The following is a 13,821-nucleotide window of genomic DNA, read 5'->3' on the forward strand; positions in this document are numbered from 1 at the left end:
TTTCAAAAATTCTCCTCTATATTGAGTAGAACTTTCCCAGTGATTTTCTGAGGAAAATAATCTGGATATTTTAATTAAAGTCTTCAGGAACTCCAAGAGAATGATGGTTGAAAATGGGACCTGTAATTAGGTAGGACTAATAGGACTGCTAGTAAAAAAACTTTGAAAGACAGCTACAAAGACCAGAGATAATGGTTGCAATGACATTTATATTACTGGCAATCTGGGCTGTCATTGGAAGAGACTTTAAATCTTGTGTATAAAGAAGAAATATCCAAGGACAAAGATGCCAATCAGGAGTGACACTCAGCTTGGCAAGCATTATAAATGCACGAGAGTTGGAGAACTCTGCCCTGAAAGATAAGTTTGACAGGTAGAAGAGTTATCAATCTATTCTACAGTACCAAACTTGCCACATCTTATGCCAATAAGCACACAACAACTGAAATGGAAATATGTGAGATGGGACTACAGCTGGTGGATCTCACAGACCTATGGTGACAGCCATGCTTAGCATCAGTGCCTGTGGTAAACTCAGAAGTACTTTGACCCCTTCTTGACTGGCATGAGGGATGGTGACCAGCATCCAGTCTTTCCAGTGCTCTGTTCACTTGTCTCCCTGAGGTGTTAGGAGTCATAACAGCCTGGGTCACCTTGTGAGCAATTATAAGCATGATGTTCCTATTGTGCAATCTCTGCCTTGTACTAGAAAAAGAAAGATTAGCTTCTAGAAGAGCAGAAACCTGCTTTCAAAGAGGAATCTCTGGAGATGAGACTCCACAAGTCCTACTCCCTCAAATATAATAAATGAATGTCACAGTCTGAAACTGAAATAAGATGCAAAGCCCTTGACAAGAAGGCTTTCACAAGAAAAGTGTCGAGAAAACATTTGGCAAGACACCATATGAACTGAGAGCTGCTTAACTGGCCTGGTGCACCTTGGTGTGAAAAAGGGAAGCCTCAGTCATCTATAACTGCATAAGATAACTAAATGCAGTTAAGAAATTAACAGTGGGCTTCATCTACTTGAATGCCACAATGCAGTGTTTACAATGCTCAGCCCTACTGTCACAACCATTAGGAAGATGTGCAGTGCCTAAATCTGCCCTTGCTCTTTGTTCTGAGGGAATGAGGTTGATATTTGTGGTGCATATACAGGCCAAAGAAATTGTGCTTAAAAAACATAAACTGACAGGACAATCCATATAGAAATACTTTAAAAGTCTACCTCCTTCCTATTATTGCCGAAAATTGGCTAGTGAAGCACTTGGCTTCACACACATAAAAATCATACTCACCTATTCATGTCTATATATATACATAGGTAGATGCAATCATACATGAACATACAGAAACTCACTTAATCAAGCCAATACTACACAACATAAAATTTTTTATAATTTAAGTTTATAATGTTGCTTGGTAGAGCATTATGTTTTACAGTGTGATGCTAATACACATTCAAATGAATTATCATGTGAAAATGCAAATACTGGAGTGAGGTCGTATGGGGCAAGTTAGCAAATCTAGGCACATTGAATTTCATGAATAAGCACATTAATTCTAGCCAAATTCTAAGCTTCTAATTAACTTCCAACTGCCTATATTTTCCTTGAGATTTGAAAAGGATACAGAATTCTTTATTTCCTAGGCTAAACCTTTTTGGCTGTGAATCTAGTGTTCATGAAAGGTGCCAGATTAATGGCCTGGGGACCAAAATCCCCTTTATGCACGAAATACAGTATCTTACAGCCAGAAGCAGTGCAAGTTTCCTTCATTCTTCCAGTAACACTGTTCAAACTTGACATGGTCAACTTTTTTTTAAAGGTTATAGCATATTTCACAGAATCACACCGAATCATTTCAAGACAGACTGAAGTAGAAAATCAGGCAAAATGGTATATATGACAAATATCATGATGTTAAATATAAATCAGACAGCCTTGAGAAAGGTGGATAATTTAAACATTATGGCAACTTATGGTTAACCTAAGTGGACTGGAAGATTAAACCTGATCAGTTGACATCAGATTAAGTGTCTCTTATCTGTAGTAATGTGTATTTCTCCAAATCATCTTATTTTATGGGTGTTCTTGAGTGATATGATTTTCTTTTTCTCCTAAAGCTCTTGATAACCCATTAAAATTATAGATTCTGCTGAAATATTGAACAGCATGATATTTCAATGAATATAAATTAGATGCAGAGAAATACTTAAAGTATTAATGAAACTCTATGATCAATACATGTTAATTGCAAAAATAAATACCTCCTGTCCCAACTAGTTTATAAATCAGGCATAAATGGAACACCTCCAATATATCAAGTGAAATTCTATTTGGAATTTTTATGTCAGCAGTAATGAAGGAAAAAGAGCAAACATGAATGATAAATATTTCTGTTCCATGGTTTTTTTCTGTAAAAAAGAAAATGGGAGACTGCATGCATGTTTTATAATGGATTACTTTCAAGTTTAGCAATAACTACAGATGTTGTTTGCCATAATGTGTTTATGTTAACAAAACCCAGATCAAATGCATTTTTTCAAGTGTAAAATGCATTATGTAAATTAAATATTTATCTATAAATATTATAAAATATAGTGAAATATTTAAAATTATTTTAATATTTTTATAGCAATTAAAATAAAGTAAAAATTCAGTTTATTAGAAAAAAAGACTTAGTTTCATTACAATCTATCTGATTCCTGAAAATTCAGAGTTTCCTAAGTTTAGAACAGGTACACAGGGTAAGAATTTCTATTGCACACTGGGAACTGCTTAGAACAGTGCAAATCATTTTAATTCCACTGAACCTTCTAATGTCTCAGTATTCCAATCTGAATACACGGCATAGAATATAATATTAAATCATTGCTGGAAACTCCTAAAGGCAATGCAAGTTTGGTGTCAAAGTATTATTATTATTATTAATAATAATAATAATATAGATCACTTATGCAGAGTGCTTAGTTGACAGTGGATCTGTATAGGTGACCTATCTTACATGCTGACCAAACTTCTTTAAGTTCTTCTCAAGTGTGCTACAGATTTCTTAGTACCATGGAGACCAATGCAATACACCTTCCAACAGAGAATACCTGTCATACAGCAGGTGGCATTTTGCCCCAGGGGAAAACCTTAAAAGGTCACAGTAAATAAACAAAATTAGCAAAGCTCCTTGAATTGTATTGCAAAGAAGTAACAAACTGGTATTATTATTCCCCTGTTCATTAAACTACAAAGTTTGTTTGTTTGTTTGGGGTTTTTGGTTTTTTTTTTCCTGTTTGGTTTGGTTTTGTTTTTGTTTTAAAAAAAGAGGTTTTGAAGCAGGGGCACAAAATCATAAAGGTTTTGGAAAAAATACAAGAATAACTTCACCTGAGGAGACTGTTCATCAGTGAAAAACTTATGAATCTCAAACAACTAACTTTCCAAAGAGAATGTTAATATGTAACTTTAATGACAGTTTTCAAGTCTCTACAGCAAGAGAAGGTATCAGATAGTGAAAACATCTCAACTAGAAGACAGAGACATGACAGACTGTCTAACTCAAACTCCTGTATTTCCTTCCCTGGTGTGAAAGAATCACTTGCCCTAATGAAATAACCTTCTGTTACTGTCTTAATTCCTCTTCTCAACTGCATTTCTCTTGAAGTAAGAAGGTATTTTTGTCCTGAAAATGACTGAAATATGGAGTCAAAAGTGAAGGGTAGAGTCTGTCTCTTCTTCAGTCTTAAGCAATAGGTCAGCAAACAAAAAGGCATTGACTTCTTAACAAATAACTAATTAAATATCTTTCAAAAAATCAACAATGAAAAAAATGCCCTTGAAATTTAGCTTGTCTTTTTTTATATAGATAGTTGTTCAAGGAGACAAACATTTTATGTTATCCAAAACAAAAGCAGAGCAGCAAAAACATACTGGAATATAACAATGCTGAAATCACATTCAGAGTATGAGATAGCCTGTATCTGAGGCACTTTAATATGTTATACTATGGAAGATGATGCTTTTACTATAATAAATACCATTAATGTTTTATATGGCAAGTGGCTTCATATTATATGGATCCCCTGGAATGTCCTAACTTCCAGTTAAAGATAGTCTCTTTCACCTCTAAATATATTACACCTTCAGCAGGTGTTTGAAGTTGACCCAGGCTTGTAGCCTCATAAAGGGGAAAAACGGGGATGATTGGTCAGACATGGAAAGTGAGAGCTGGTAATTATTTTCATGTGACACACAAGAGATGTTATAGCAAAGCTGACTAAAGCTGACCCAGTCCTCTTCAATAAAGATGTCACCCCTTGCCCACTAAGAGTAAGTTACTGTAACAATCCTCCCCTTTTATTAATCATAACTTTGTAGAAAGCAAGAACTGGGTGACATCAACAGCAGCTGAGCAAACTGACCAAATTTCGTTGTGTGTTGCTGAGGTTTGGTTTTTTTCCTCTAGCAATGACTAACAAGGGGCTAACAGCATCTGACATCACAAAGGGCCCTTGAAACTGGAAGGACACTTCTGGTGGAACTTCTGAATAGGAGCCACCATTTAAACTCTTCTGCTTCATTTTACAGTTGCAAGATATTTCTGTTGGCCTGAAGCAGGCTATTCCCTTTCTCTCATTCAACGCACACACACTCAGACTCAGAACCAGTAAAAAACTCCCCTAATGACCTTTCCAACATAAAGCTGTATGATCCACATCTTCTGCTTCATCTACTGGTATTGTGATATCTTTTTTCTTCAATGCTAATTCCAGAATATCTTTACAAAAGAAGCTTACAAATGTTTGGAACATGGATTTTAATAGCAACAACACAGTCAGACATGCTATGTACTGTGCCAAGCCTCTGGTTAATCTTTGGAAGAATGCTGTATTAAATTACATTTTCTTTTTTTCAAATTGATAGAGACTTACAACAATCCTGTTTGCTATTTAACCTCTGCAAATTTGTCCTCCTTAAAATTAGACTTGGACACCTGGAAATATTTACCTACTGAACTGAAATGCTCTTATGAAAGCACTACCAGTGTAAATTGAATTCTTACCCCTGTGGAGTAACAGCATTTACATTGTGCAGCCCAGACTATAAGTAGGGGGTGCTCTGAGAGAAGGTCAGATACTTTGGGCTCTTTCCATCAAACTAACTTCTTTGTGCGAGGTGTACAGCAGTTGCACTGATAATATAAAGGCCATATGAAACTACTTTCAACTTCTCTGTCCCACAAGCACTAAGAAAACAGTTCCAAATTGGAGCTGCAGAGGTTGGATGTTGTATTACCAAAATTTTCTCTGAGCTGGGAAATTCAAATGCCCTTTCTGAAAATCAATTAAACAAAAGATAGAGTGTGCAAGCTAACTGTTTACTTGTCCAAACACTAGTAACATTGTACTTCTCACTTTCACAAAAGACTTCTTGTGAGTGAAACAAACAGAATTTTCTAACCTGAACCAGTGAATAATGGTCCCAATGGTAATATCTGGAAACTCAGCCAGAAGATGAGCTGAGGAGTACTACAGATACTGAAATGGTCAACTGCAGACCAGTTAACTGTATTCTAAACATTTCTGTTAGAGGCTTTGTGCAGCTTTGTGTGGTTTTACAGTTCATAAGTAGGTAGAAACAAATTTTAGCAAGTAGGAAAAAAGCTTGAGAATCATGGTAGGTTCCCATTTCCATCCTGACCACAGACATCTTTGGTAGCCCTGAACAGCAAATTAAGTACTGTGAGCAAGCTCCCACCTCATATCTTCAAAGTTAAATAAGACATATAGCTATTTCAAAGGATTTAGTGGTGATTAATCATCTGATTTCTGAAGAAAATTTATATACCAAGTATTTGTGCTACCAGAGATCAGTCATTTTATCCCTTATACTGAACTTCACAGTTAGAAAACATTTAAAAGGTAAGTTTAGATTCTGTGCAGTTTGTACTGTATTTTAGCCTTTTCTTGAATCTCAGAATATGCTTGGGAATAACTAATTTTTTTTCTGGAGTGACCAGGTTTTCAGCAGATGCCTAAAAATGTCTCACATGTGTAACTCTAGTAATTTATGTCCAAATATGTCTATATTTGCACATCCAAATAGCTCACTGTATGTAGAAATCAGGTCATGAAATACTTAATTGTCCCTTAAGAAGTTATTTCATGTCTCTGAGCTGGAGTACTCAAATGAATCTACTGGGGTAGCTTTTACATAAAAGAATCACATCCTGACTTTCACCCTTCTTTCTGAGTCAGAAGTCATCCTGCTATTCCAACCTCACAGCCTGTTTCATTTCCAGATGCTAACATGCAGCAGACTTCCCATAAATGTTAGGACATCTGGTCATACCTGGGCGATTCAGACCAGCTTTGCAGCTAGACAGCAGAGGCAGTCTTTCCTAGTGATTCAGCTTTGAGACTATGAGAAAGCAGTCTAATGTATACAAAAAATGTTTTCTTAACTTTTCATCTTAACCAGAGCTTGACATACTGCTTCAACATCACTGGCTGAGGAAATGTTTCCAATTGCTGGTGATCAAAGTTAACCAATAATCTGATACAGTGTTTTTGCTCTTAAAAGCATTCACCAAAATGACTGTGAAGTGCCTGGATTGAGTTTTTATATATGACACTTTGTTCTGTTCTAGAGCAAGAGTTCAAACTCAGCTTGTGTCTGTTGTGATTAACATGGTTATTCACAAGACTTCCTTTTGTCTAGAGTAGATTTCCTTTGAAATTGGTGGTGAGTGATGGGCTTTCCTGAGGGTGATTCAGGGCAGGAACAGTTAGATCTTACTCTGAATCACCTTCAGGAGCTTTTTTCTTTCCACAGCATGGAGAAAGGAGTGCCTCACTACTACATAAGGACGCTCCCTGAGTGGTTGTGCTGGTGGTCTATCTAACCCCCTTTTTCATTCCAGCAGTGGCAATAGTAGATGCTATTTGGAGAGAGAATGTGAGCCTGACTGCTTTCTGTGGGCCCGTCCCTTCAAGCTCCCCAGCATCTGCAATTGTTGTATTAAGGATGTTAAAAGATATGTCCCTGCCTATTCCCTCTGGTAGTTTTTAATGGACCTTTTTGAGTCTTCTGATACTGTCTGCCTCCACAGCCTCCTGTGGCAACAAATCCCTGAAGCTCCCTTTTCATTGTGTAAGCACTGTATCTGTTTTAAATCTTCTCCTACTAGTTTCAACGAGTTCCCCCTAGTACTGCAGGATTTGGTGGAATAACAGTTCAGCATTCACCTTATCTGCCATCTTCATGATTTTCTAAACTCCAAGCATATGGTTTTTCAGCCTTCTCTTCTCCAAGCTGCTCTTCCCTTTCTTCCTATTAAGCAGCTGCTCCAAAACCTTAATAATTTTAATGTCTTTTTTCTAACTCTAATATATCCTGCTTGAGATGCAGAGACCAGAACTGCAGACAGCATTCACTTTGTGGGTGCACCAAATATATATAGTGGCAAAATGGTACCCTCTGTCTTACTCTCACACTCTTCCTGACAACATCCAACATTTTGTTGCCTTTTTGAACTGCCACTTCACATTACACTTTTAAGTTTGGAGACCTCTAAATAATACATCCAAGATTCCTCTCTCCCTAGTCTGCAGATATCCCTCATGAATATTTCCCTGAATGCCACTTCTAGATTGGCTATTTTATGATTTGTATGAAAGCATTCACTTCTTTCAGCTCAGCTCCCACTCAAAGCAAAACACTACAACAGGCAACTCTGTTGAGCATCTCAAGAACTTGTTGAGCCAAGGGCATGAACTAGTCTCTGTGTACCCAAGAACATGGGTGAGGGAGGAACACTGTCTTGTGGCTGTCCCTGGTATTCTCTCCTGTGAGCAAGCAGATTAAGTTATTGTTCAAAGCTGTCAATTTGACTCTGATCACGTGACCTAAATTCAGTTTAAGGGGGGAAAAAAAGAACCAGAACTAACCCCCCCCCCCCCCAAAGAATCTACTTTATGAGAAACATCTGAACACTTCTTTGTTGTTTTTATACTTCCTAGATGCTTGGTTACTGTCCCTGAATGGGCAGCTTCAAAGGAGCAATTAAAAAATGTGTGCATAGACACACAGTTGAGCCCTGTTTGCACACAAAAACTTTATTCTGAGCTACCTTATGTCACCCCTTTTAGCAGGAGTCATCATGAGGGCATGACACCAATAAGCACACAATGAATAAAGAAAATAACTGTTTATAAGTTCATAGTTGGCATACAAAAGTTATTGAAGAGGAACTGATATTCTAGGCAACTGGCCATCACTGCTGCCTATCAACCCTCTGTTCCCCTAACTGTTACTGGGTGTTATAAAGCTCATTTTAAAAGCACTTCTCCAAGACCTCTGAGCTTGGCGGGTATTATTTTGTGCTCACCAATAAACAGACTTAAACCTAATAGTTCATGCACATTGCAGTCTGTAAGCAGACACCAGGCAAGTAGGTATTTAACTGACTACGTGTTACACGTCCCACCTGCACTGAACCACAAGTATAAAATTTCGACCATAAAATGTGAAGTCACATGAGAAAAATTAACGGAAGTGGATTAGTGAATTAAATCCAGATTTGGTAATCCCATATCCACTCCAAAGGTTCAGTTTCCTGCTACCAAATCAAATCTTAAGTGTTAAATCCCCAGATTTGAGGAAAAATCTGAGATAAATTCTCAAAACTTAGGCGGGTTTACATTTGAACCTGGAATCTCAGGGTAATCTCTAGTGCTTGTTAAAACAGAGGAGGGAGGTGGGAGACTATGTATGGGGAAGGCGGGCACCTTCATTACCTCAGTAATTGATAACTGTTCATTTCACTCCCCTCACTTCCCCACATGTGAAGTGCTCTCAGTAATTTCCTGTACTTCCATGAAAATGATCATTGAAGCCCAACCCATCTCTCAGACTTAACCTGTGTGTGTATTGGACATGAGTCCAAACATTATTTTAAATAACCCTCATGGAAACCAGAGGCCATGAGAAACAAAACAGTAACAAGGGCTTGTTTGATATTTTTGCCCCACAGATCTCAGAACAGATATTGATTCTTTCAACTTTACAGAAGGGGACATGAGGTGCTTGTCCTCTGCAGTCAAGAACAGAGCCATAGAATCCAGATTTTCTTGTCCCCGTTTAAAACTCTGTTCACTAAACAGTTATAAGCAGTCAGGAGTCCTCTTACCATTTTCACTGCAGGATGTATTCACTTTATCTACAGTGATTTGCTCTACAGAGGATTTACAATGACAAAGCAGCAACAATGCAGAAGATCTATATCCTTTTTAAGTCACTTGTTCGTGTCCTCAGTATTTCACTCATGGCAATTCTCTGCTGGCCACTCTCACAGATGGGAATATCTGTTGATGTGTGGCACTGCAACTTTTCCCAATGACCTGTGCATGATGACTACCTTGGAAGATTTTCGGGTGTAGTCTCTGGTTGAGTTCAGCTCAACAAAAGGGGCGATCTTATGAGCTTCATTCAATTCCCTTCCATACATCAGCAGATTTAGAAGTAATCAAAACATAATAGACAAAATGTATCCCCATTACTGAGGGACCTAAAACAAGATGAAATTGGACCTTTCATACAAGACAAAAACTAGGATCTGTTTTTAAAAGGAAAAGCTAAAACCAAGACATTAATACGTAGAAGTTAAATTAAACAAATAGACTTTACATCAGATCTTCTACTGATGCAACCCACTTTCTGAAGTCAGAAGAGGTACCTTCATTTACATTACTAAGGGTCCAATGCTCCTGTTGCAAAAACAGTTGTAAATCTTTCTGAAATCCACAGACAATGTTACTTTGGGTATTACATCAATGAATAATCATCTGAACAGCTTTTGTCTAAGGCCTGATTTCTTGTTTCTCTTTCCATCCACCGATGGTTAATACTTATCCTTAGAGTCAAAGCTTGATTCAATTGATTTTTGCTCCCACAGTCAGCACTAACTTCAGTGGCAGCAGGATTTGGTCCTAGAAGCCAAAAGATAACAGTAGTCTGTACTTACACTGTTGTCTGTGCTGTGATTTGACTAACTGTACTAAAAGGGACACAGAGCAGAGACTTCAGCGCTTGTCAGAGAAATAATGCTATTTCCCATTATTTTGAACTTGGTCCAAAGACATCCTTGATAAAACTATGCTGACTGAAGTACAATTACACAAGGAATTATTCCAATGTATGCTTTGTGCAGCGATCTGTTTTCAACAGCATGCAAATTAACTTAGTGGACTTTCAATAGTAGCTTAAATTCACATATAAATGTTAAATACCGCTCCAACTTTAGCCAAAAATTTTTCACCCTACATGGAGCCAAACAGAATCTATCACCTGGTGGTCCTTCCCTGTGTGGTTTGAATCATTGATGTGACTTTAATCATAACCTCAAAATATCTTTGAGGACAGCACCAATGAAGACATTTTACACATTACAGAGCTGTTTCTCAAGGAAAAAAAGATTACTTTTCCAGTAATGTACTGAAAAATCTCCTGTCAAATGAACAAGCTGTGTGAAAAACTTTGGTTCCTTGGACTACTCTCTGCAGTTACAACTTAACTACATACTCTTTCTATAAATTCAAGAAAATTCCCTTTGTAAATAGGTTTGCCCCCAAATGGGAAGTTTTGAGCAAGTTCTGATTATGACACATATTTAAGTGATATCCCATCATGCTAATAACATCATCTGTGTCACCCACCTTATGTATTGATATGTCTTGGTTTTTATTTTAAGTATAAGAAAGCAACACAAATGCTAAAATATCATGGACATGAAATATCCTTGTTAAAGCTCACTGTTCCATGAGTTGGCAAGAAAAGAGATCAATGAATGTCAGGTCAGAAGACATAGGTAGTTTAGAAAGAAAATTAACATACTTGCTTTTGTTAGTCAGATTGATTTCACATAAGATTTTTGTAAAACAGAACATTTATACTTATCCTACCCCCCTACAAAAAGTGTCATCCATCAATATCAAAAAAAAAAAAAAAGTGAGAAATTGAAAGCTACTATCTACCCTACGCTCTAGACCGAGTTCTTATCCTCAGATGAACTTTATTTTTTGACCAGCTCACTAATTATTATTGAAATCACTGGCCCCTCTAAAGAGCACATAAGCATTTGAGTTACTAGCAACAGCAAGATCAGCCTTAATTGGTCCACTTACATAAAAGTAGAAACATAAACCTTCTAAATATAAGTTTCTGGCACATCTTTTCTTGCTATTACAGGAAAATAAGGTATAACAGAGTGAAATTCCAGCTGATTTGCAAAGAAATCTGTGCCAATATGTTTTCTAACGGCTGCTCTTCAAAGCAGGAATGGACATGGAAAAATACATTGTATGCAGTTCGAGATTCCAAAGTAGTCAGTAAATCACACAATATCCACTGAGTGAATAATGAAGTGGCATTGGACCACTTTTTTATGGTTTGTAAGATAAAATCCACAACTGAGGAAAAAGGAGACAGCTTGCCGGAATACTAACCTTTCTTTCTCAGTCCCATTCCTTTAGTTATTTCTGATGCAGCATAGAACTAAAATATGCATGTGAGCTCAGCATCACTCTAATGTTTTATGTAGACTCAATCAGTGGTATTGGAATTTGAACTAGAAATCCCAGCTTCACTAAATGAACAATGATTATCTGGACTCTGAAGCTGACAGGAAAAAAAATATCAGAAAAAAAAAACCAAACAAAAAAACCCCCCCAAAACCAAAAACAAAACCAAAAAACCCAGCTACAGTCTTTCCCAAGAGCAATTGCCCTTTCTGGCAGGAAGGGGTAAAAATAGAGGCAGCTCATTAATATGGCTTGGCAGTGCTTAATGGCAGCTGGTCTGAAGAGTTAGATCAGTGGGTCTTTCCAGCAGTACTCCCGGACCACTGCCAGCAGGTGTTGCTGTGTTCTACAAAATGAAAAGAAGTGCGGGGGGGATGGGGAGAAAAATATTTATAAAGAGAGAAATAGGTGCGAAAAAAATTAGTCACTGAGTAAAGCTTTCATTAGGCCTTTGGTAAAGCTATACACAAACTCCCTGAGGCAATAAGGAGCATGCTCTGAAATGAATAATGCTTTTCACTTCTCCTAAACTCCTTTCAGAAGTTATCCTGCACTATAAATCACATACATGCTTGCTGTACTTCACTAGGTAGCTTTCTCTTTTTGTCACAGACCACACGCTTTCTCATCAGGAATTCTCTGACTCGCTGCCGTTGTGGGAGAAGTTCCGGACTGGCTGGGTGCTGCATCAGTAGATGGTCAGCAGCCTTCACACCAGCTGCTGCAAGTAGAGCACCACACTACTGTGAGTCCAAGGAGAAGATAGCTCTGTTACTTTCAGGGCAAATCTTCCATTCTCTGTAAAACCAGTGCAATACAAGATCCCTTGCTGAGCACGTCTGCTGCCAAATTGCAACAGTCTTTGCACTACCAGTATGTAACTAATTTCAGGAGTTTTAGGATGACAGTTAAAACCAAACTCACTCTGGTCCCGAGAGAAACAGAATTGCAAACTGGAAAAGTCTTTTGCCAAAATGCGGTTTAGGATCCCCATTAAAAATAACTGTGAATAGCTAGGTATATGCATGCTCATTATCTGTTTCTTGAAGCAAGTCTCTCACTGCTATAGAAGAAAAAAAAAAAGGAAAAAGAAACCATAAAAAAGCTGTTCTTTGTAACAACTGGAACCACCAAAATCAGACTGCAGGAAAGCTACTGAAACCTGTTTCAAGAGGCTTCGATCCACATCATGTTACAGCCTGAAAATTTCTTATATGCATATTAAAAATGGGAAACAAAACAACCTATCTGGTCATATGTTTCCCATTAACTTCTGATTTTTTGCTCATTCTACCAAAGCTGTTGTGTGAATACAGCACATACACTAGTTGGGATCAACAGTGCTTTAAGGACTCTCTGGTATCACTGTAAACTGAAAGTTTTAAATCTTTCTTCTCTGATCCAGATAAGCCATATTCCAAGACAGATTAAACTGACATTACCAACAGGACATAAAAATACAATTATAAGTACGATTCAGGCCAAAAAAAAATCTGAAGGATGGGGATTTTCTGGTAATCAGTGGGTGTTTTGAATGAGTAAAGACTGCATGATCATGCCATTTGTCATAAATGGTACCACATAAAGCCAGTTATTATGTGTGTTTAAGAAAGGAGATGGATTTTAGATTTACTTTTGACCTTATACATATATATGTATACACATATATGTGTGTGTATATATATAATATATACATATATTATATATATATATTACTTCTGTACTGCCTAATTGGCATAGTTATTTCTGATTTTCATTAAGGTAAAATGAAATGAAAATTGCTTTTTATTTTATTCCACAAGTGTTAATATCACACTTGCAAAAAATGTGACTTGTCATTCATTGTATTTTATTTTTAGATGTCTAAGCCGTTTTTAATAGTGTGATGCAATCTGCATGTCAAAAAGCCAGGAGACTTGGGCAGGAGCAACATGATTCATTTTTTAAGAGCTTTAAAGGGATCCCTAAGTTAAACAGAAGGACGTATTTATTCAGAGATTGAATTAAAAAAAATCATCCACAGCAAAAGAATTCTTACTAAAATGCATTTTCCTGAATTTGAAAAGGATCCAAATTTGCAGAAAGAGTATCTGATATATCCTGAAGTATGAAAGAAGAAGAAGACAATTTGCAAGCTGGTAATTAAATATCTGGCAAATACTATATTTAAACTAAATCAGTGAAATCTACATCTAATAATATCTATATAGCTATGCAATGAAACAAGCTGGAGTGTGTCTTCCTGACTC

The sequence above is a fragment of the Corapipo altera genome, unplaced genomic scaffold (assembly GCF_003945725.1).
Source record: "Corapipo altera isolate COAL_440 unplaced genomic scaffold, ASM394572v1 59, whole genome shotgun sequence".
Taxonomy (NCBI): Eukaryota; Metazoa; Chordata; class Aves; order Passeriformes; family Pipridae; genus Corapipo; species Corapipo altera.